This window comes from Sinohyriopsis cumingii, chromosome 11, assembly GCF_028554795.1.
Source record: "Sinohyriopsis cumingii isolate HCF-2022 chromosome 11, ASM2855479v2, whole genome shotgun sequence".
Lineage (NCBI taxonomy): Eukaryota > Metazoa > Mollusca > Bivalvia > Unionida > Unionidae > Sinohyriopsis > Sinohyriopsis cumingii.
Window position 1 is genome coordinate 12,961,392 of NC_142971.1, and position 21,729 is coordinate 12,983,120.

Consider the following 21,729-nt stretch of genomic DNA (forward strand, 5'->3'; position numbering starts at 1 on the left):
GGAGATTAGAAATAGTCCATTTCAATAATGGCGGTCATATTGTTAAGTACTCCCTGCTCATATAATCAATATAATAAGATAATATTTTCATTGCTATATAAACTACTTTGTATTTTGTGCATGTCTTCTTTAGTGAATCTCCAGCATGATTTATGATTGACAACCATGTTTAGCATAATACCCTGGCTAACATATTCGATACATTTGTTAAGAGTCTCTCAAGCGGTTAAATAGGAATAGTCTATCATTGTGATATGCCTAGTGAAGTTATTTTGGCTCAAAGACAACTTTTACCTGTCAATATATTTACCTGGCCTATATTATATATTTAACCCGGTAAACGTTGATATAGATTGATTCCTTGTGAAAGACTCATCGATTCCTCGGTACGAAATTGTTGAATTTCTGAATTTGGAAAGGTAAACGTATACATATATCATCTTGTAGGTGTAAATTTTGTGTTGGTGGATACTGCAGTAAAACCAATACAGGTAAGAAATTCCATGTTGCTTGATTAAACCATAACTAGCCATAACTGTGGATATGCGTCAAAAACATAGTGTAAATTCCGATCAAGCCGTGGAAACAATGTTTAAAGCGAGTCTGTAAAATTGTCTTGACGTAAACTGTGTATGAGCAGCGTATTCTCACTAAATTTAAATTTGATAAATCGATTTTTTTCTTCAAAATCGAAACTATAGACACTAATATTCGATGTGTATTCAAGCGAATGTGACTTCTTATTACGGACATTAATTGAGAAGATTTGAGTTAGAGCTAATTTTCATTCCAAGGTAATGTAAGAATTCTAACTTTTACCAAGTAGAAATCAACAGACAAATATTTAACTTTGAAACGTTTAATGTGAATTTTTCCTTTTCATTGTATTTTTCCTTCTAATTTTTGTTTATCATCTTCGTCAGGTGACAAATAGCTGACGAACAGAATAGGTCGTTAGGTACATGTAAACATAGAATTCGATAACAAATTGCACTGAAAGAAAATTGATTGCAAAGAAGACTTAGTGCACAGGGACGGATCCAGAAACATCTATGTAGTATCGTTTTTGGTGGGTGGGAGTGGGATGGTATGTTAACAAGTAGGCTAGGGATCTGTGGAGAAACCCCAGAAACTCGTACATTTTAAGCGTTTCAAGGTAATAATTTTATCTTTGTAACTGTAAAGAAAACTTACTGATAAACGTTTTTTTTTTTCGGGGTGGGGGAGGGGGCTTCACCGGCTCCTCATCTAATCAACCCACCCTTGATCCATTCCTGATTCAAGTCTAAAATTCTTTTCCATGCTCTACCTGTCCTTCGATTATGGGGTGGGGAGTTTTATTTTTTTATCAATTATTTTTTATCAGTTTCTTTATATCAGTCTTTCCTCAAAATTACACCATTAATACTGGCCGCCATGTATAGCCTATCGTGTGCTGAAAAATGGCGTTAAACCCTAAAACAACAACAACAACAAAAATCCTCAAAATTACTTCGAATATCCAAGTTTGCGCTAAATCGAGCTGTACATAACTTGATGAGAATTTCTACATAAAGAAGTTTAAAAGTTGAGAAATTCAAAAGGAATTTTTCTTGATTTTCTTTGTGGAACATTATGCACATATACAATCTAATTCTCCTGCAAAATGTACCATAACCGAATTCCTGAAATTAACCTTTAAAATTAAGGAAGAGTTAGGTTCTTCAAAATTATCTCCCTTGACAAAGGCTCTCTTATGTGCGACGTCATTCTAGAACGATTCCATCTGCAATTAATGTACTAACTGCATGTTCATTTCAAGTAAAAGTTACATATTTTCTGTAGTATACGACACCATCCTGTGATCGAAAACAGAAAATGGGCTATTATTTTCCCTTTTAAATTCATAACTGGAGAGAGAGAGAGAGAGAGAGAGAGAGAGAGAGAGAAATCATTCTTTGTATGGGTTACACATGATATTTACAAGGGTTACGATCTCTTTCTTGTTTACCATTTGAATGAACGGTACTTTATTATTATTATTATTATTATTATTATACACGCATGTATGTATGTATGTATATATGTATGTATGTATGAATGTATGTTAGAAGTTCCTCGGATTGCGATTTGTGTTCTGCACGTTGTCAAGCGCTTGAATTTCAAAGATAGTAAATTTCGCATGTCGTCTGTAATCCGATAATGTCCAAATGGAGGTGATCGGTTTTGGAAAACACTGGAACTGTTCATTTAAAAACTTATCGCTGATTTTTCCGCATACATCTCAGGAACACGTAATACAGTTAATACCTGCGCCAACTTTTGTGAGGTTCGTACTTTTAAAGGCAATTATTTGTAAACTATGCAATATAAATTTATAATAACAAGTACATTGGGTTTTCAGGTATGAAAGATTCAAACGTAAGTTTAAACAGAAACGTCCATGTTGGACAAAATCGCATCGTAGCATCCGGAAAGCCAAGACTACGGTTAAAACCAAGCAAGCATATTTTTGTCTCAAAATTGGCCGAGGTGACCTGAAAGCCGGAAAAGATGGATTTGAGAACGTCTCTTACTATTACTTTTAGGTAGCCGGTTTAAAAAAGGGGAATAAAACCAATATGTGTAATCACATTGGAAATCAGATCACAATTATTTTTGGTATATAATCTCTACATTTGTTTGTCAGTCCAAAAAATTTCCTGTGTGTCCAAATCCTAATAAAACAAGTTAATGTAAAGTGCTTTTAGATAAACTCAGGTTCTTGTTATAGGTTTTCCGGCATTTTGTTGAGAGATTGGACTGTAAACAAAATAACTTGCAGTGGGTCAAAGAGTTCACTTCCAGAGCAGCAACAATCTTTACTTACTAACTGTGCACTGTCGCTGAAATACACACAGACAACCACATCATAATGCAATGAGTTACTTCGTGCAGGGCAAGCGCATCGTATTAAGAATACTGCGGCTAGAGTACTCACATTCCATGCTATGGAACTGTGTCAATACTGGATGCCAACAATGAGAGAAATTCTTGAAAACTAACATCTAGATCCCATAGCGAAGTGGACGAACAGAGCTCAAGGACTTTGAATTTTAGGCAGCAAGATGCCCCCCTCCCCCGCCCATTTGGGTCAAAGTCTTGTATTGTAGGTTAGGGTAGGAGTGGTTCATCTAATATGCATCACGATGTACTGGCAAGGACAGATGTGCTTATAGAGCCGCTGCAGTTTGTTGCTTCTTCTACAACAAACAGTTCAGGCATCTTTTATAGTTCGGACAATCGATGGTTGGGTTATTTTAAATCTGAAGGGAACGAAAATAAAACACGGTAAGTGGGAGATATCTGAAATAAACTTTGATCTCGAGTGAAGGGAACTGTAAATAATAGATATTTACAGCGTATTTCTACTGCATTAAAATAATTCTTTATCGTATACGCTTCTCGTCCGAACCGATTAAGCATGTTGACTCACGATTTAAATGGGTTTATGTACCAAGCATTGTGGAATTTTGTCGTGATATTGGGAAGTAAACCAGAATATAAGTCGATAGACATTTTTTTTCTTCCGAAAAAGACGGTATAAAACTAAAGCTTTTCCGAGATAAAAAATAGAACATATGAAAACTAGATATTCACCTTTAGTACGGAGTTTACAGATGGCGCGAATTACATGTCTGAAGTTTAAATTTAATTATTAAAGATGTACAATCAAAAATAAAATATAAGAGGTTAAAATTTTAATAATATACAACAGGAACAACCCGTATTGGAATATATATACTCTGGTCAGAAACGTTACACATTAGCGACAACAGCTGAAGTTTATGGTTGCATAATGATTTCCTTCTTATACGTCAGAGATACTTAGGTCAGAAAACGATCGATCTATCGAGACCAAAGCAATGTAGTCATGCCTATCGAACTTCAGGATATCCCTAATTCTCTACAGATCGCGCGAGTTTTATATCTAAAGTTTAAATTAAATGATGAAAAATGTTTATTATAAAACAGCAATTGTATTTCCTATTTACTCCATATTCAAGATTTTATTTACAGTTTACTAACATTTACTGAATGGCTTTTTATAGAAAGACGATCATTGACAAGGTATAATTACGAAACATTTACAAATGATATTTTGCACATGACGTCACAGGCCTTTATAATTACTTCTCTTTAAATCAGCCATCTTTAGGGTCATTTTCTTTAAGGTGGCGCTCTACAGTTTCGTATTTTGCATAGGTTAGAATTTTAAAAAAAAAAAAAAAAAAAAAAAATTTCCCCGGCTTTCCTCACTGGTTATACTGGCTATTTAAAAATATCTTGTATATCTTAGGTATAGTTCAAAGAACCTTTAATTCCCTTTATTTATGGTGTATGATTGATGGGTGTAATATTGGTTAAAGAGTATACAGCTTGGCCTTACTCCAGATATGCACCTTTCAAAAAGTGCCAGCTCCACTTGGTCAATTTCACTTCCTAAACTTCAGAGGCAAATCGTATAAAAAAGAGCCGATAATCTTTTCTAAATACATTTTATGGTAATTTATTCATCGCACTTTTCAGAAGCTGGTATTGTATAGTCTGGCAAAATTCATTATCCCTATTTTAATCGCTGCTACATATTGTTAACTTTAGACTAATTCATGCTGATTTTTTTAGCACAAGGAATCAGTCATTTTAGTTAGCAGTGTGCTTAGATCATGTACAATTTCCAAAAGTACGATATCTAAAAGAAATGTCAGCCACATTACATTAAAGTAGCATAGAGGTATACCAATATTCTCTCCACTGTGCATGTTTTAAATGCAAACCACTTCACCTTACATACGTCACTCTCTCGAAAGTACATAATAACTGGTAAGCGCACCCTTAGCAAATGCATTCGAACCATTATCTCAATTAAATATTAAATAATTTCAACATGTCTGTTTATTGAAAACTGCATAATAAGTTTGTAAATGACCAATATTATATGGAGAATGGCTCATTTATTTATAGTCCTATCTGATAATAGCAGTATGTGACAAATTCCACTCTTTTAAATAATGTCAAGGATTCAGATTGACCCAAATGATGGCAGACACCTTTTATAAGTGTAGTAAACCTGACCAGAACTGACGAGAGACGATTTAGCATCTACAAAACACTCCTTTTGGGGATTATTTTCTCTCAAATCACTTAGCCCTGATTCAATACATTTTAATACAGGAATCTGGGACAAAAATCAATTGATGGCTCGAACTAGTATATTTGCATCATAGCTTGTGCTGCTTCTGAACTGAAAGTTAGGTAGATTTGTTATTACGACTGAGTGAAAATAGAAAACGGAGTTGAGGAATTGAAGAAGAAAAAAAGTTAATTTTTTTGGAGCCATCAGGAATTTTTAATTTCTCCTTCAGCAGATGGCCAGGTTAATGCATTAGTTACAGCCAAATGAATGCATTAGTTACAGCCAAATGAATACATTAGTTACAGTCAAATTAATGCATTAGTTACAGTCAGATTAATGCATGAGTTACAGCCAAATTAATGCATTAGTTACAGTCAAATTAATACATTAGTTACAGCCAAATTAATGCATTAGTTACAGTCAGATTAATGTATGAGTTACAGCCAAATTAATGCATTAGTTACAGTCAAATTCATGCATTAGTTACAGCCAAATTAATGCATTAGTTACAGCAAGATTATTGCGTTTGGTACAGCCAGATTAATGCATTAGTTACAGCCAGATCAATGTATTAGTTACAGCCAAATTAATGAATTAGTTACAGCGACAAATATTGTTTTGATCAAACATATTCTGTAAATATCACAACAGCTGGCTGCCACAAGTACAATGGACTTGAAGTTAGAAAATTAAAGGCTAACTGTATGTTAAATCAAGTAAATGCTTTATATTTGATACGATTTTGATATGGTTTTGGTTCTGCTAGGGACGTAGAGAGTGATCATGGGCCCTGGGGTAAGAAACACCCGGGCCTCTCCTAGTTCTTTTTCAAACAAATTTAAAAAAAAAAATAAATTAAAAAGCGTTGTTCGGCCCGGTCACGTAAGGGGATATATGTATGGTTAATTCATATTTGTTAGTTTTTTCTCCATGATTATGTTGTATTTTAGATTTGACCCCGTACAAAATCGAGTTCATTGTCTACCTGACCAGTAACTTTTATTTTGGTAAGCAAATAATATATAGCATATATTTTTATAAGAATGTGGTTTAAATATTATTATCATTAGTAGTTATGTGGGATAGGATAGCGACAATGAAAATTAGCATTACAGGACCCCTTGGGAACATATAGCGACAATGGAAATTTAACATGGAGAAAAATCGTGGGAACATATAGCGACAAGGGAAATTTAACATGGAGAAAAATCGTGGGAACATATAGCGACAAGGGAAATTTAACATGGAGAAAAATCGTGGGACTGTTGAGCGACAAGGGGATTTGAACATGGAGAAAAATCGTGGGAACATATAGCGACAAAGGAAATTAACATGGGATTTTTTTTTTAAATTTTAAAAAAATAAAAAAAGGGGTAGGCAATTCAAAGACTATCTCTTTTCGAGAAATATGGCTGGCCCTGAAAAGGGCCTTTGGTTTATGTTAATATGCCCTTAACATAAAGGGCATTTGCGACATCTTCTTGTCCTCAAACTTCGTCTTACAGCAGGGCCATACATCAGAGTCCTCTTGAGGCAACCTTGTCTCTCTATATAGACTCTTCTTATCCACAGGCTGCTGCTGGTCCTGTGGACAACGGTCCACTTGGATCGGACATACATGAGTATGTCCGTCCTGAACATCATTGTTGACACAAGGGTTGAAGATTCAACGTCGGTCCACATGTTGAGGCTCCTACAATAGGTGAATCAATGCACTGAACTGCGCTTATTTATAGGGACAGGTAGGATTGAAACGGATTGAGTTCATTCACCAATCCGAACACGCGTTACAGAATTCAGTCAGCCCGCATCCAATCCGAAGAGAGCAGTCTGTGACGTCACGTAGTCAATATAGATCTGTTAGCGCTTGTGTGCAGTCAATCTATGCGACAGTGATTCAACATGACGGAAACTCAGAAAACGATCCAATGGGGTGCACCAGCAGCGGAGACCGCCCAAGGGAACCCGGACTTACTTTCAGAAGAGGTGAATTGGGATTTTGTCGATTTTCTCTCCTCGCAAGAATTTGTTCCGGAACCTTCGTTACCTTCTTCATTACCGCAAGTGGAGAATTTTAGACAGAGACAGAAAGAAGAATTGGAGAAATTTATGCAACGACAAAAGGAAGCGGAACAGGCTTTTCTCTTACAGCAACAGCAACAAGAAGAAGAGGTAAGAAAAAAACAACAGCAAGAAGAAGTAGCAGCAAAGAAACAAGAGGGTGAAAATCAAACGGTCACGGTACTGTTGGATATTTTAGCGGAGTTAAGAAGTCTGAAACAAATGTATCAGACTTCTTTATCACGACCGAAGAGAATACGACCTTCCCGAGCTAAACACGTCAACCCTGTGACTAAGCCTACCGTACCACCCTTAGTGATTTCAACCCAATCATTATCATCATCATCAACATTACGCAGTCCAGAAGTAGGCCTTGGCCGTGGCAAAGGCATAAGACAGTTAAAGTTGATTGCTTAAACTCACCCCTACATCGTAAAAAAGGCCCTTTTCAGGGCCACCCACATATCTCGAAAAGAAATACAATTTCAATTTGCCAATAACTCAAAAAAAAATAACCCACCCATTTTACCCTTATAGTACGTGTCTGTGTATGAGTGCGTGAGTGTAGCTTCTTATTTTAAAATCATAACTCAAAGACTCTTACCTTATATCATTCATTTATTCTTTTCTCCATTTTTTACAATCCAATTCACAATTCACAACACAACACTTTAATAAAAAGTTCATTGACTTCTTCTTTCTCCTTGTTTAGTCTCTCTGTTTTTTGAATTTCTTCACCGTCACACTCTTTTCCTCTTCTTCCTCCTCACTTTCTTCCCTTCTTCTTTTCTTCTCCTGTTTCTTTTTCTTCACCTGTCTGCTTTCTTCCTCTGAAGAATCCCTCTCTTCTTCTGAAGAATCCTTCTTTTCTTCTGACTCCTCTTGTTTCTTTTTTGGGCAATCTGGAGACCAATGTCCTTTTTCTTTACAATAATAACAGGTATCTTGACTTTTGTCTTTTTTAGCTCCTGTTTTTTGACGGTCTGGACACTCTGAAGACCAATGCCCTTTCTTCTGACAGATATAGCAAGTATCTTGACTTTTATCTCGAAAGGAAGGAGAGTAGTCCGTAGGCTGGTCTGAAGAGAATTTTCTAATGACCCCTCGCAAAGCTCTGACGAAACGTTCCATCTGGTTAGTCTCTTCCATCGTTGTGCTCGGCTTGAGAGTGAAATGAATAGTGAAAGGACAAGACACACACCCTTTTATATACGCTGGTCTGCTATGACTATAAAGTAGCTCATGGTGTTTCAACTTGAGTCATTTGACTTTTTGCTTTCAAGATGAAACGATCCCATTCATTCGAGAAGAAAGAAGAAAAAGAAAGTAAGAGGCAGAAACGTGATCTATCGCCTCGTACCAGGGCTGAAATCTTGGCACAAATTCATGCCAGTGATTTTGAAGAGGACATGAGTGAACCAGAATCAGAACCCTCTAAACCAAGTTCACCACCCTTAGTCAACCCTGAAAAATACTATTCCATTCGAGAGACGGAAAAGCGCTCCTCTAGAAAATTTAGAACCACGGCTTACAAATACACGGTGAAGTTTAAAGATTTCAAGTCCGAAGTACCGTTAGAGAAAGCAGAAGGGTTCATCACCGGAGTGTGGGATTCTCTGCTCACTGCACTCAAGCGACAATGTCAACCCAAAGAAGACGATCGCTTGAGACTTTCCATACAACACGACGGTTTGAAATCCCCTGTTTGGATCGAGTTTAGCACCCCTGCAGAATTGACCGCTTCCAAAGTCATGGACAAGATTCAACACGTGCAACAATCTAATGACCAGTTTGACATCACCGATGGAAAAGCCACATTGGACATGACCCACGTCTCTCCTCCTCAAGGAACCGGACGCAAAAAGATGTTATTGGTGAATGACCTTCGCAGCATTAAGCGTAGCCTTGTCCAAATTCACAATCCTCATGACCAGATGTGTTTAGCCCGTGCCATCGTGGTGGGACGAACCTATGTCAACAAGAACGACACGGTAGAATGGAAAAGAACCTGGAAAACTATTCAACGATCCGATCGAGCCAAACAACGAAGTGAAGCAGAACTCCTGTTACGACAAGCTGGCATGTCCAAAGACACACCCTGTGGCATACCTGAGATGCAAAAATTGCAAGATGCCCTAGCTCCACGATACACCTTGAAAGTGCACCCTCAAGAAGTGCGCGGGTCTTTGTTGTTTCGAGGGCAAGATTTTAAGGACGGAAAATACATTCACGTTTATCATCACGATGACCATTTCGATACCATTACCAGTATCACTGGATTCCTAGGATACGGTTATTATTGTGAGAAATGTGATTATGGTTATAACAATCGAGAGCAACACAAGCATTGTGGATCGAAATGCCCAGGATGTTTGGCCTCTCCACCCTGTCTGAGCGAAGAACCAGTGCCTTGTTCAACTTGTCTGCGCACGTTTGTCAGCCCTACCTGTTACCAACAACATTTGAAAACACGAGGTTCACAGAAGAAATGTGCTTGTCAACTCCTGAGATTGTGCTCTACGTGTGGACAAGGCATACTTACCAACAATGCCAAGGCACACGTATGTCGAGGAAAGAAAAAATGTCACATTTGTCACCACATCGTGGACTTGGAACACCAATGTTACGTGCAAAAATACCAACCCCCACCAGAGAAAGAGGACGGTCACAAGAAGAAAGGCAATTTCATCTTTTTCGATTTCGAATGCATGCAAGAGACTGGCATTCACATCCCTAATTTCTGCGTGGCTCATCGAGCGTGCGAGAAGTGTATTCAAGAACCTATCTTCAGTCATTGCCCTCACTGCAGCAAAATTCCTGGAGGGCGTGAAAAAATCTTTCGAGGACCGAACACGTTAGCCGATTTTGCCCAATGGGTCTTAGACCCCGTCGACAAGACATGGAGCCAAGAGGACATCGAACGTTACCGAGATTGTCATCGTCATGCCACAGTGATGGCTCACAATTTCTCCGGATACGATGGACAGTTTCTTTTGAGGTACTATACGGAACATGGCACCGAACGTCCTAAAGTCACTTTGAACGGAGCCAAAATCATTTTCATGCAAGTGGGACAAGTGCAGTTTAAAGATTCGATGAGCTATTTGGCCATGCCTTTGAGCCGAATGCCTAAAACGTTTGGAATGACAGAAATGGCTAAAGGGTACTTTCCACACTTTTTCAATACGGAAGCCAATCAACACGCCGTTCTACCCCATTTACCTGAGGCTCACTATTACGACCCCGACAACATGCGTACCGAACAACGAGAAGCTTTCTACGCTTGGTACCAGGCTCACGCCTCGGACCCTTTCGACTTTCAGGAAGAAATGCTAAAGTATTGTCGTTCCGACGTGGACATTTTACGGCGTTGCTGTGGAAAATTTCGAGAACTGTTCATGGAACACGGAGGGGTGGATCCTTTGAAAGAAGCTTGCACCATTGCCAAAGCGTGTTCCCTAGTGTATCGACAACGATTCATGCCTGAAAACACCGTGGCTGTCATCAGCCCTCAAACGACCCACTTTGTCAAACGTCAATACTCGGTCAAAGCCCTACGTTGGTTACATTACTTGTGCGACAAGGAAGACAAGTGGATTCAGCATGCCCGCAACGGAGGGGGCGAAAAGACCATCGGAACGTATTCGGTCGATGGCTGGGACTTAGAAAACCCCAAGATCGTGTACGAGTTTAACGGTTGCTTATTTCACGGATGTCCCGTCTGCTACCCTGACCGTGGCACTAAAAATCAGTTTTTGCAACGAACCATGGAAGACTTGTACCAGGACACTTGTCAGCGACGCCTAAAGTTAGAACAGCAAGGATACCAAGTGGTGGAAATGTGGGAACACGAGTACGATCACCGTATGAAAACCGATCCCGAGTTTAAACGCCTCGTGGAAAGTTACAAGCTGATGGACTCGCTGAACCCGAGGGATAGTTTGTACGGAGGAAGGACCAATGCCACCTGTTTGCTGTACCAAGCCGACGAAGAGAAAGGAGAAGAAATCAAATACTTGGACGTGTGTTCGCTGTATCCCTACGTGTGCAAATATTGTCGCTTTCCTGTAGGGCACCCGCAATTGTTGACGGAACACATCGACCTGGTCAACATTCGACAATACGAAGGCTTGATCAAGTGTAAAGTTTTGCCTCCCACGAACCTATACCATCCCGTCTTACCTCACCATTGTCAAGGCAAACTGATGTTTCCCTTGTGCCGTACTTGTGCCGAAACGTGCAACCAAGACCAGCCTTGTCATCACAGCCAGGAAGAACGTGCCTTGACGGGAACCTGGGTCAGCGTAGAATTGTTCAAAGCTTTGGACATGGGATACCAACTGTTAGAAGTGTACGAAATTTGCCACTTTCCCAAGACACAACAATACCACAAGGGTGACCCCACTCAGAAAGGCATTTTCGCAGACTACGTGGATGCCTTTTTGAAACTGAAGCAAGAAGCCAGCGGCTATCCTTCCTGGTGTCACACTCCCGAAGACCAAATACAATTCAAAGAGAAATACTACGAACAAGAAGGCATCACTTTAGACCACATCGAGAAAAACGAAGGCAGGCGATCGTTTGCCAAAGTGATGTTAAATTGCTTGTGGGGTAAAATGGCACAACGCCCGTGTTTACCCAAGACGGAATATTTGACAGAACCTTCCCGCTACTTTCAGATGATTCACGACAAAACCAAATACATGAAACACGTGGACGTCGTTCGAGAGGATTTGATCTTGGTCAATTACGAAGAAGATCTGGACTTTGTACAAGATGACCCTTTTGGAAATGTCATCATTGCGGCTTACGTGACAGCCCATGCTCGCTTAAAATTGTACGAAGCTTTAGAACTGTTAGAAGAACGCGTCCTGTACTTTGACACGGACAGTTGCATTTACATCCATCACCCGATTCAACAGCACCCTGACATCGAAGGAGACCGTTTAGGAGCCTGGACAGACGAGCATCCCGACGACAAGATTCTAAGTTTCGTCAGTGGCGGTCCCAAAAATTACGGCTACGAATACCGGGACAAACAAGGAGAAGTGCACACGACGTGCAAAGTGAAAGGACTGACTCTGAATTATCGTACCAGTCGAGTGGTCAACTTTGGGGTATTGAAAGAAGCCTTGCAATCGGGAGAGGATGGAAACTTTAAAGTGACCACCTATCAACCGAACAAGATTGTACGTTTACCCACTCACCACATCGTCAGTCGACCTTTGGAAAAAGTTTATCAAATCGTGTACCAGAAGCGAGTTCGACTTCCCAATCATTTCACCTTACCGTACGGTCACGTCGGTATTGGTCTGTATATAAAAAGGAACCCTAGGCAAGATCGATAGTTCATTGTGACTACCAAGACCGAGCAAACAAGATGAATACTTTGAAAGAGACATCGTTCCAGTTTGGGGATTGTAAAAAAGTTGTATCTTCCTCTAGTGTGACTAATACTGGATGGATAAGACCCAGGCATTGCGACGGAAAATGTCCGGAAGGAAACTGCGATTGTCCATGTGGTTACCATTGTAATTGCGTAACGGAGTTTGCAGACGAGTGCGATTGTGAGCCTTGCGATGGATACGATGCTGTACGTTGTGACCTGAGCGATGCCGTAAAGCATCATGGGAACTTTAGTACCCCTACCCCTGTCATGGAAAGTGATGCTGTGCGTGTCAAACCTGTCGGATGCGAAAGTGATGCCGCTCGTCCTCTTGGACATTTTACTGGGTTTCGTTTTAAAGGGGAATGTTCACCTTCACGTCTACCCCCCTACGGATGTCATCCAGCCTTGAGCAAACTCCTACCCATGTCACTCAACCCTCATCGAAACGAACCTGTGAAAAACGAATATTCGTTTCCTGTGCGTTTGTCGGAATACTGCGACTTTGAAAATCGTCTTCAATCGTTCAAAGGAAAATGGCCAAAGTATCTGGGAGGACCGACCCCCGAAGAATTAGCCAGAGCCGGATTTTTCTACTTGGGCGAAGGAGATAAAGTCAGGTGCTTCAGTTGCAATGTGACACTTCACCACTGGGAACCGCAAGATTTGGCCTACGTAGAACATGCTCGATGGTCACCGAATTGTCATTACTTACCCTTAGTGGGACCGAGACATTGAAGTAACTTCTTACCATAATCATCTGTTCATGGATACTTTACAAGAGAACATTCGTGCTTTGCCTGTGGAGTTGAGAGAACGCATTTACCGAGAGCTGGTCAAAATACAAGTGAAACGTAAAGAACAATTGCATCCGTTACGTCACCGGTGTTTGAACCACTGGTACCTGAAGGCTATACAAGGATTGATTCAATTGAAAGTGTTCCATCGGACAGACATTGATCAACGACCTTCTGGTTATAAAAAGGATTGGTTTGGTATGGACGATTGTAGTTACTACATTGTAAACGTACTGCATCGAATTCCAGAGGAAGAGTTAACGAATTACAAACTTTTTGAACACAATGTCAACTTGGTGAAAGAGGAAACTTCTGAACGAATTGTCATGTGTAGATTAGTGACTCAACGATTTAAATTTGACACTGAAGTGAAACCATGTTTGTGCAAAGAGTACATTTCTTGCGTCAGACCAAAGAGGATTTAGTATGACCTATTCATGGATACTTTACAAGAGAACATTCGTGCTTTGCCTGTGGAGTTGAGAGAACGCATTTACCGAGAGCTGGTGAAAATACAAGTGAAACGTAAAGAACAATTGCATCCGTTACGTCACCAGATCTTTAACCACTGGTACCTGAATGGTATAAGAGAACTGATTCGTCAGAAACTGTTTCAGTGGTCAGACCTTGTTCAACACTTTGAGTTAGTGAATGATCGAAATGTTCATGATTTTGGTTACTTCGAGATTCACCTACAGCAATACATTGAGGAAGACAAGTTAAAGGATTATCAACATATTTTACGTGGAATCCACTTAGAGGAAGAGGAAACTTCTAAACGAACTCTGAAGTTTCGGTTACAGTATGCAAGATTTAGATTCCCTACTGGAGAACGAAGATCTCTGGCTAGAAAGTACGTGTATTGTTTCCGAAACAAAGAGACTATAAAAACAGGTTGCCATGCCACGACTTATGTCACATGTCATCCAACAGATTCCGTGGAAGGAACTCAATGACCATATTCAAACCGTGGATCATTACCATCGATTATTACAAGAACTGTATCCATTCAATTTGGGACGACAAGTGGTGTGTGTCTTAGTGACTTGTTTTTTGGGATTTCGTTTACCAGCCGATTCTTTGTGGACTCTTTACGATCAGTACTTACCACCTCCATGGCCTTAAATGGTCACGAAAAACTCCTTTTGCTCAAAGCCTTGCGTTTTCATCTGGATACTTCTCGACCTCTACGGGAAAAAAAGATTCGTCAACTTTTAGCTACCCAAGACGTGTATGACGATGTGTGTGTAGCTTGTGACTTACATCCCCATTGGACAGATGTCCGTGCCTGGAAAGAATGGGATTTTGAGGCTTGGACCCAAGAAGTGGCCCAGTATGCACGAGAGTTGTTCAAGGAAAAAAGTTACTTTTCAACCCGTGTTAGTGACGGTGCCAGAAGAACCCGACACCCAGGACAGGACTGTCGTGGACAGACCTGAAAGACCCTTTCGGGAGGACACTTGTGTGACCTTACCCCCTGTTGAACTGGTTAGAACATTACCCAAAAGATGTGATTGTTGTACAGACACTTGTGTTTATTCCACGTTCATCGTTATCATGTGCCTTTTATCCTTGTACTTAAGCCTTTGGCTTTTATGTATTTTTGTCTTTCGTATTCATGTTTGAAAAAAAAACATTCAATAAACGTGTTCTTGTCTTGTTTGTTTTCGTGTCACAAGTGACATTTCTCACACCATGGCTACCTCTGCTGTCTCTGCTCCCTCTTCCTCTACTGTCAAAGTCATCGACGAACACTTAGATCGTGCCAGTTGGGAGGCTTTGTATCTTCGCCATCCCTTTAACATGCTCATTGCTGGACCTAGCGGTTCAGGCAAAACCGAATTCGTCAAACGTTTGATCGAACATAAACATCATTTGATCGATCGGCCCCCTCAACGGATCGTGTGGTGTTACAAAGAGTGGCAATCGGCGTACAGCCTCTTGCGAGAAAGTCAAGGCGATTCCATCGTGTTTGTGGAAGGCATTCCTAAAGAAGACGACGGCATCGTCTCTGACTCCCGTCTAACCCATTTGGTCATTTTCGACGACATGTTAGGAGAAGACGAAGAAGAAATTAAATTGTGGTTCACGCGCAAAGGGCATCACCGTAATGCCAGTGTCGTTTACATCACCCAAAATTTGTTTCAACAAAGTAAAGCCCATCGCACCATCAGTCTCAATGCGCATTACGTGGTCTTGTTTAAAAGCCCTCGAGATAAATCGCAAGTGCAAGTCTTAGCCAAACAGTTAGGAACGCCTTGGCTGACTCAGGCGTACGACGATGCCACTCAAACGCCACACGCCTATTTACTCGTCGATTTGAAACCTACGACCCCCGAGGATTTGCGATTTCGTACCCACTTGTTTCACCACTGGTGCCAAGACGGAGGGCTTGTCCTGTACACGTCTCCGTCCTCGACTTCATTTCACTCCCCATAAAAAATCTATAAAAACCTCAGACCCTTTTTCGTCTGTCTCACACAGTGTGAACATGACGTCCCTTCAGTAGCATCTTCCCGTCAAATTGATTCGTGCCTTGTATGGCATCAGTCGAGAAAAAAATCCACAAACACGAGCCCGTGTCTTAGAAGCTAGTCTCAAAGAAGTCTTACGATGGTTCACGGTGACGGCACGTCAATTACTCCAAGGAATCATTCAGATTCCTCATCAAACCAAACGCTTTTTCGATCGAAACAAAGTCGCTTTGGTCCAACTGGCCGATCCCCGCATCGACACTCAAACCAAAAAACAAATCATTTTGAAACCTGGAGGGAGCGGTACTCTAGGAGGGGTCATCATTCGCTCACTCTTAAGATGGGATCCTAATGCCCCCAAAGTTATCCCCAAGACAAAAGTCCAACGAAGCCCCAAGAAGAAAAAGAAAAAGACCAGGTCCCCAAGAAGAATAACTTCTCCAGTGGCAGGACCCTCCTCTTACCAGACACCACCACCCCGGAAAAAGAAAAGAAGCCCCCAGAAAAAGAAACAGAGAAAAAGTCCCCAGAAAAAGAAAAGTCCACAGAAGAAAACTAGTCGCAAGAGAGGCACTTCGGCCAGGACGCAACCTTACACTCGCAAACCACGACCTGCCACGGCAGTGACTGCGTCTCCGGCATCCTCACGTTCATCCACTTCTCCGTTGATGACACCCAGAACTGAAGAGTACTTGGAGACGTTGATCACACCAAGAACATCTCCGTTGATGACCCCCAAAAGAACTTCCCCAGTGGCAGGACCCTCCCATTTAGCGGCAGTGGCTGCTGCTCACAAAGTACCTTCTCCCAAAATCAAAGTCCAAGAAAGATCGGGCATGTTACAAAGTTTACTGGATTTGTCCAAGCAAGAACTGGCTCGATTTAGTCCGTTGCGTACCCCTGCACGACGTGTCATGCCTGTCCTCAAACTGATAAAACGTAAAGACAATCAGTGGCGACGCGTTCCAGTATAAAAAGAGCCTGTGACCAAGTCGGGGTATCAGTGAACTTGTAAAAAAGATGTCACCTCCAAGAAGCCACAAAAGAAAGAGACAAAGGCAGACGCGTCATCCGACAAAGCGCTTAGCCAAGCATCGACATTACCCTAAGAAAAGACACAGTCGTTCCAAGAAAAAGAGGCGTCAACAAAGGGGAGGATTCCTTGGTGATTTTGGGAAAAACATTGTCACCTTTATGACAAAGCGATAGTCCCAAAAAAAAGATAAAAGGGTGTGCGTTAAGTCATCGACGTTAGTGTCTGTTCGGTGAATGTCCCGGAACCCACAAGCAAAAAATGTCACCCTCCAGAAAACCCCAAGGAAAGAAAAGGAAAGGACTGCCACCACGTTTAGCTAAACATGGGGACCTGTTATCTGTCCTGTCCAAAGCTTCTTCACCCCTACGAAAAAAACTCATTCAAACGGCCTCCAAAGAGGTCATCGATACCGTGTGCGAATGTTGTTTGAACGTTTTGAAAGGCACGATCCCTTTGTCCAAACACCAGAAACAATGCTTAGGCAAACATCGTCACGTTCTTCGCCAAATGGTTCAAAAGAAAATTCCCATTCGTCAAAAAAAGAAGATGTTGGTCCAACGTGGAGGTATTTTACCTCTCTTGTTAGGCCCCATACTGAAAGGAGTCTTGGGAACCATGTTGGGAGGACTGATGGGAGCAAGATAAAAAGGCCTCGGAAGTTCCAAGATCTCAGAATCGACCCCTGACAACCCCATGGAAGGACGAAAACTAGCTTTAGTGCCTTACAAACGATGGATGGAATACCATCGGTGGCAAGAACAACGCACCCCGCATTTACCTCCCAATCCCAATTTGAGCGAGATGTCCCAGTTACAACACGAATTGCAATCCTTGATGGATCGCCAAGATTTGTCCGAAACAGAAAAATCGCAAAAGTACGGTCAACTCTTGCAACGACTGCAACTCTTTCACCAGAAAGCTTTAGACGAAACAGCTTTACCCACTCTAAAAGATTTTAAGACCTTGATGAAAAGTCCAGCACCATCATCATCATTACCCCCACCACCACTACCATCCCCATGGGTCACCAGAGATGCTACCCCACAAAGACCTGAGGAAGAAGAGATGCGCGAAGTGTTTCAAACACCGTCAGCAGCTCCCATTTCGAGTAAGATTGCAGCATCCTTGTTGACCCCGTCCCCCACACCCCAACGAGAAGAAATGAAAGCTTGGGTTAAAAAGATGATGTCCACGCCTCCTTCGACAGAAGTGAAAAAGAAAGAAGGGAAACCAGAAGCGAAAAAAGAAAAGAAAACCAAAGCCATTCCATTGTCACCTCCACCACCACCACTACCTTCTACTTCTACTCCCGTAGCCCATCGGACACGTAAATCCGTTTCCAAACCACCCTTTCGACCCACCCAAAGTAGCATCACCGAAGAGTGGGTGACTTATTAACACAGCAAAAAAATGGAAAAAGTCTTAGCTAGCATTTACTACGATCCCTCGCATCCTGCAGGTTACGCAGGAGTTCAAAAATTGTATCGTGCTGCCAAAACGCGACTGAAAAGTCTCCGTTTACCTCAAGTGCAACGATGGTTACAAGAACAAGCTACCTACACTTTGCACAAACCCATTCGACGCAAGTTTGCCAGAAGTCGCACCCGAGTGGAAGGCATCGATCATCAATGGCAAGCCGATTTAGCCGATGTCTCTCATTTGGCCAGCTACAATCGTGGCTACAAATATTTGTTCTGTGTCATCGACGTCTTTTCCAAATTTGCTTGGGTCGTGCCCTTGACTTCCAAATCGAGCAGCGAGTTAGTGCGAGCCCTGCAACGGGTGTTGAAACAAAGCGGTCGTCACCCTCTTCGATGGCAAACGGACAAAGGCACCGAATTTCTGAACCAAGCTTTCCAAAAAGAATTAAAGAAACGTGACATTCATTTTTTTACCACCGAGAATCCCGAAACCAAAGCCAGCATCGTGGAACGTTTTCAACGCACTTTGAAAGAACGCATGTGGAAATATTTTACGCATCACCACACTCTGAAGTACATCGACATCTTACCGCATCTGGTGCAAGCGTACAACCAATCTTACCATCGAAGCATCGGACGTGCCCCGCAAGACGTGACTCCCGACAACGAAGTGCTGGTGTTCGAGCGTCTGTTCGGTACGTCCCCGACGAGGGCTGTCCCCAAGAAAAGTGGAGAGTTGACCGTAGGAGATTGGGTGCGCATTGGCAAAACCAAACGCACTTTCGACAAAGGTTACTTACCTAACTGGACGACCGAATTGTTTCGCGTCACTGGACGAGTGCATGGCCGTCATCCTGCCGTCTATAAATTGGAAGACATGAACGGAGAAGTGCTCAAAGGAACGTTTTATTTGCCCGAGTTACAACGTGTCACCAAAAAAGAAGACGACGTGTACGACATCGAAAGCATTCTCGAACGCAGAACCCGTAAAGTGGGCAAACGACGTGTCAAAGAAGTCAAAGTACGTTGGAAAGGATATCCACCCAGTTTCGATTCTTGGATCGACGCTTCGCAAGTCATCGACTATAAAAAGAAGTGACCATCATGCCCTTTCACACAGCAGACGCAGCTACGTCGACCACTCCTCCTTCACCTAGTTCTTCTGTGCAAGATTTACAAAAACAACCCTTGTGGGTGTGGTGTGGAGAACGTGTGCCTAAAACGCAAATCGTCTTTTTCTGCCAAATCTTCGTGGTGTATTGTGTCATCGGGGCAGCCATCGCCAATTTGAGTTTGCAACAAGGAGACAAACAATTGTGGACCATTTTATTGAGCAGTTGCATCGGTTACCTGCTTCCCAATCCCTCCCTGAAATTCTCCTCGAACGGGAACGTTGTGTCCAGTGCCAGTGCCAGTCACCACTCCAACAACCACAACCAGAACCCCATTTTGGGCGGAGACACACCTCTGACGTCCAGTAATATCCCCTCGGACAGCCACAGAACTCTGGAATTATGAGTCACCAAAACCAATTTTACTTAACTTTACCCAGTGACAGTTCCATGGAGGTGTTTCCCCACAACACGTTGTGCTGTTACACGGCCAAATTACCTCAAGCCATCCCCTTAGATCACGAAGCCCATTGGGAAGTGGCTTTAGTAGAAATGATTCACCCGACCCAAGTCCTCAATGTCATTGCCCAGCAAAATACTTTTACGGTGGAAGTTCATGACGAGCAATTGCAAGAGTACTTGGATAAGAATGTCAAATATGACAATAAAACCTATGATGAGAAACTTAAAACGTGGACCTACAACTTTGTGATTCCCCCAGGCTATTATTTCAGTGGTCATCATTTGGTCAGCGCCATAGCCTCCAAGTTTAATGGTGTGTTTGGGGAAGTTTTTAAGAAGGACAATTTCAGGAACAAAAGTGTCACCATGGAGTACCACAAAGTAGCTCGTCGCTTCTTGATGAAATTTGAGCGAAGTAAAATCGTGTCCATTATATTTTGTCCTGAATTGTATGACATGTTGGGCGGGGACATGGAGCTGAGGAAGAACTTAGAACGAAAAACATCACCCGAATTACCAGTCATTTTCGACAACGTGACTTTTGGCCAGTATTTTCGTACCCCGGTAGAACTGAACCAAGGACTGAATTTGATGTTCGTGTACTCCGATGTGGTGGAATACAACGTGGTGGGACACACCTCCGTACCGTTACTGCGTGTCATTCCTTTCAAAGTAGATTCTGCCACAAACGCTGACGAGGAAGGTGGAAACACTTATCACGTCCACCGCGAATTTGTCCATCCTCACTATTTGCCGGTCACTAAGTCGTATTTGGACACGGTCAACATTACTATAAAAGGAGATTTGGGACAAAATATTCCATTCACTAACAAAGGAAAAGTCACGGTGAAACTCCATTTTCGAAAACGGTTCTCTCACGACTCGTAAGTAAGTCATGTATCCAGTGTACCAAGGGGTGGCTCGACAGCGAGGACACGGTTTAGGAGACATGTTAAAATCGGCCTTTCGTTCGGTGGCCCCAGTGTTGAAACCGATGGTGACACGAGGATTGCACGCCTTGAAAGATGCGGCACTGACACAAGGCAAAGAATTTCTCCAAAATGTCATCATCGACAAACAGAACCCTAAAGAAGCCTTCATGAGGGCAGGCAAAAATGTCTTGCTGCAAACGGGCAAAGACATTTTAGGCCGACGAGACACACCTATAAATGCCCTGCAGGCTACCGAGTCAAGCATTCAGCAAGGACAAGGCAGAAAGAGACGACGAAGAAGAAAACACCCTTTCACCAGACTTCAAGCGAGAAAGGCCAAGAAAAGAAGAACCGTTCGAGACTTAGACGTTTTCGATTATTGAAACACAGCAACAACAAAAAATGATGCACCGAGAGTCTTGCGCTTGTTCCAAGACGGAACTGGATCTGTTTGCCATGCCCCCCACCATGATGACCATGCAAGAATCCCAATGGGTGGAATTTCATCCCGTCTCCTCATTGGCAGCCTCAGCTCCCATCGAGTTTGAAATCAAAGGACAGCCCGAAGATTACATCGATCTGAATAGCAGTTACTTGTACCTGAAAGTCCAAGTTCTAGATAAGGAGGATGGTGCAGTAGAAGACACTGAGAATATAGCTCCCGTCAACAATTTCATGCATTCCTTGTTCAGCTCAGTGGACTTGTACTTGAATAACAAACTAGTCAGCAGTAGCATGGATACTTACCCTTACCGTGCCTACCTGGAAAATCTCTTGACGTACGGAATAGATGCCAAGGATACTCATCTCAATGCTTGTGTGCTGTGGGAACCTGACGAAGCGAACGAGTTCAACACATTAAAAAAAGACAATGACGGCTTTGAGGAAAGACA

The 21,729-nt window shown here is 41.9% G+C and overlaps 1 long non-coding RNA gene across 1 annotated transcript in view; it reads left to right on the forward strand.

The window, feature by feature from the left end:
- Positions 1 to 770: 770 nt before the first annotated feature.
- LOC149787625 (uncharacterized) overlaps positions 771 to 21,729 on the forward strand; it is a 33,904-nt gene continuing 12,945 nt past the window's right edge. The window contains exon 1 of the long non-coding RNA XR_016424078.1: positions 771 to 794. This is a non-coding gene — a long non-coding RNA (uncharacterized LOC149787625). The remainder of the gene's footprint in view (positions 795 to 21,729) is intronic.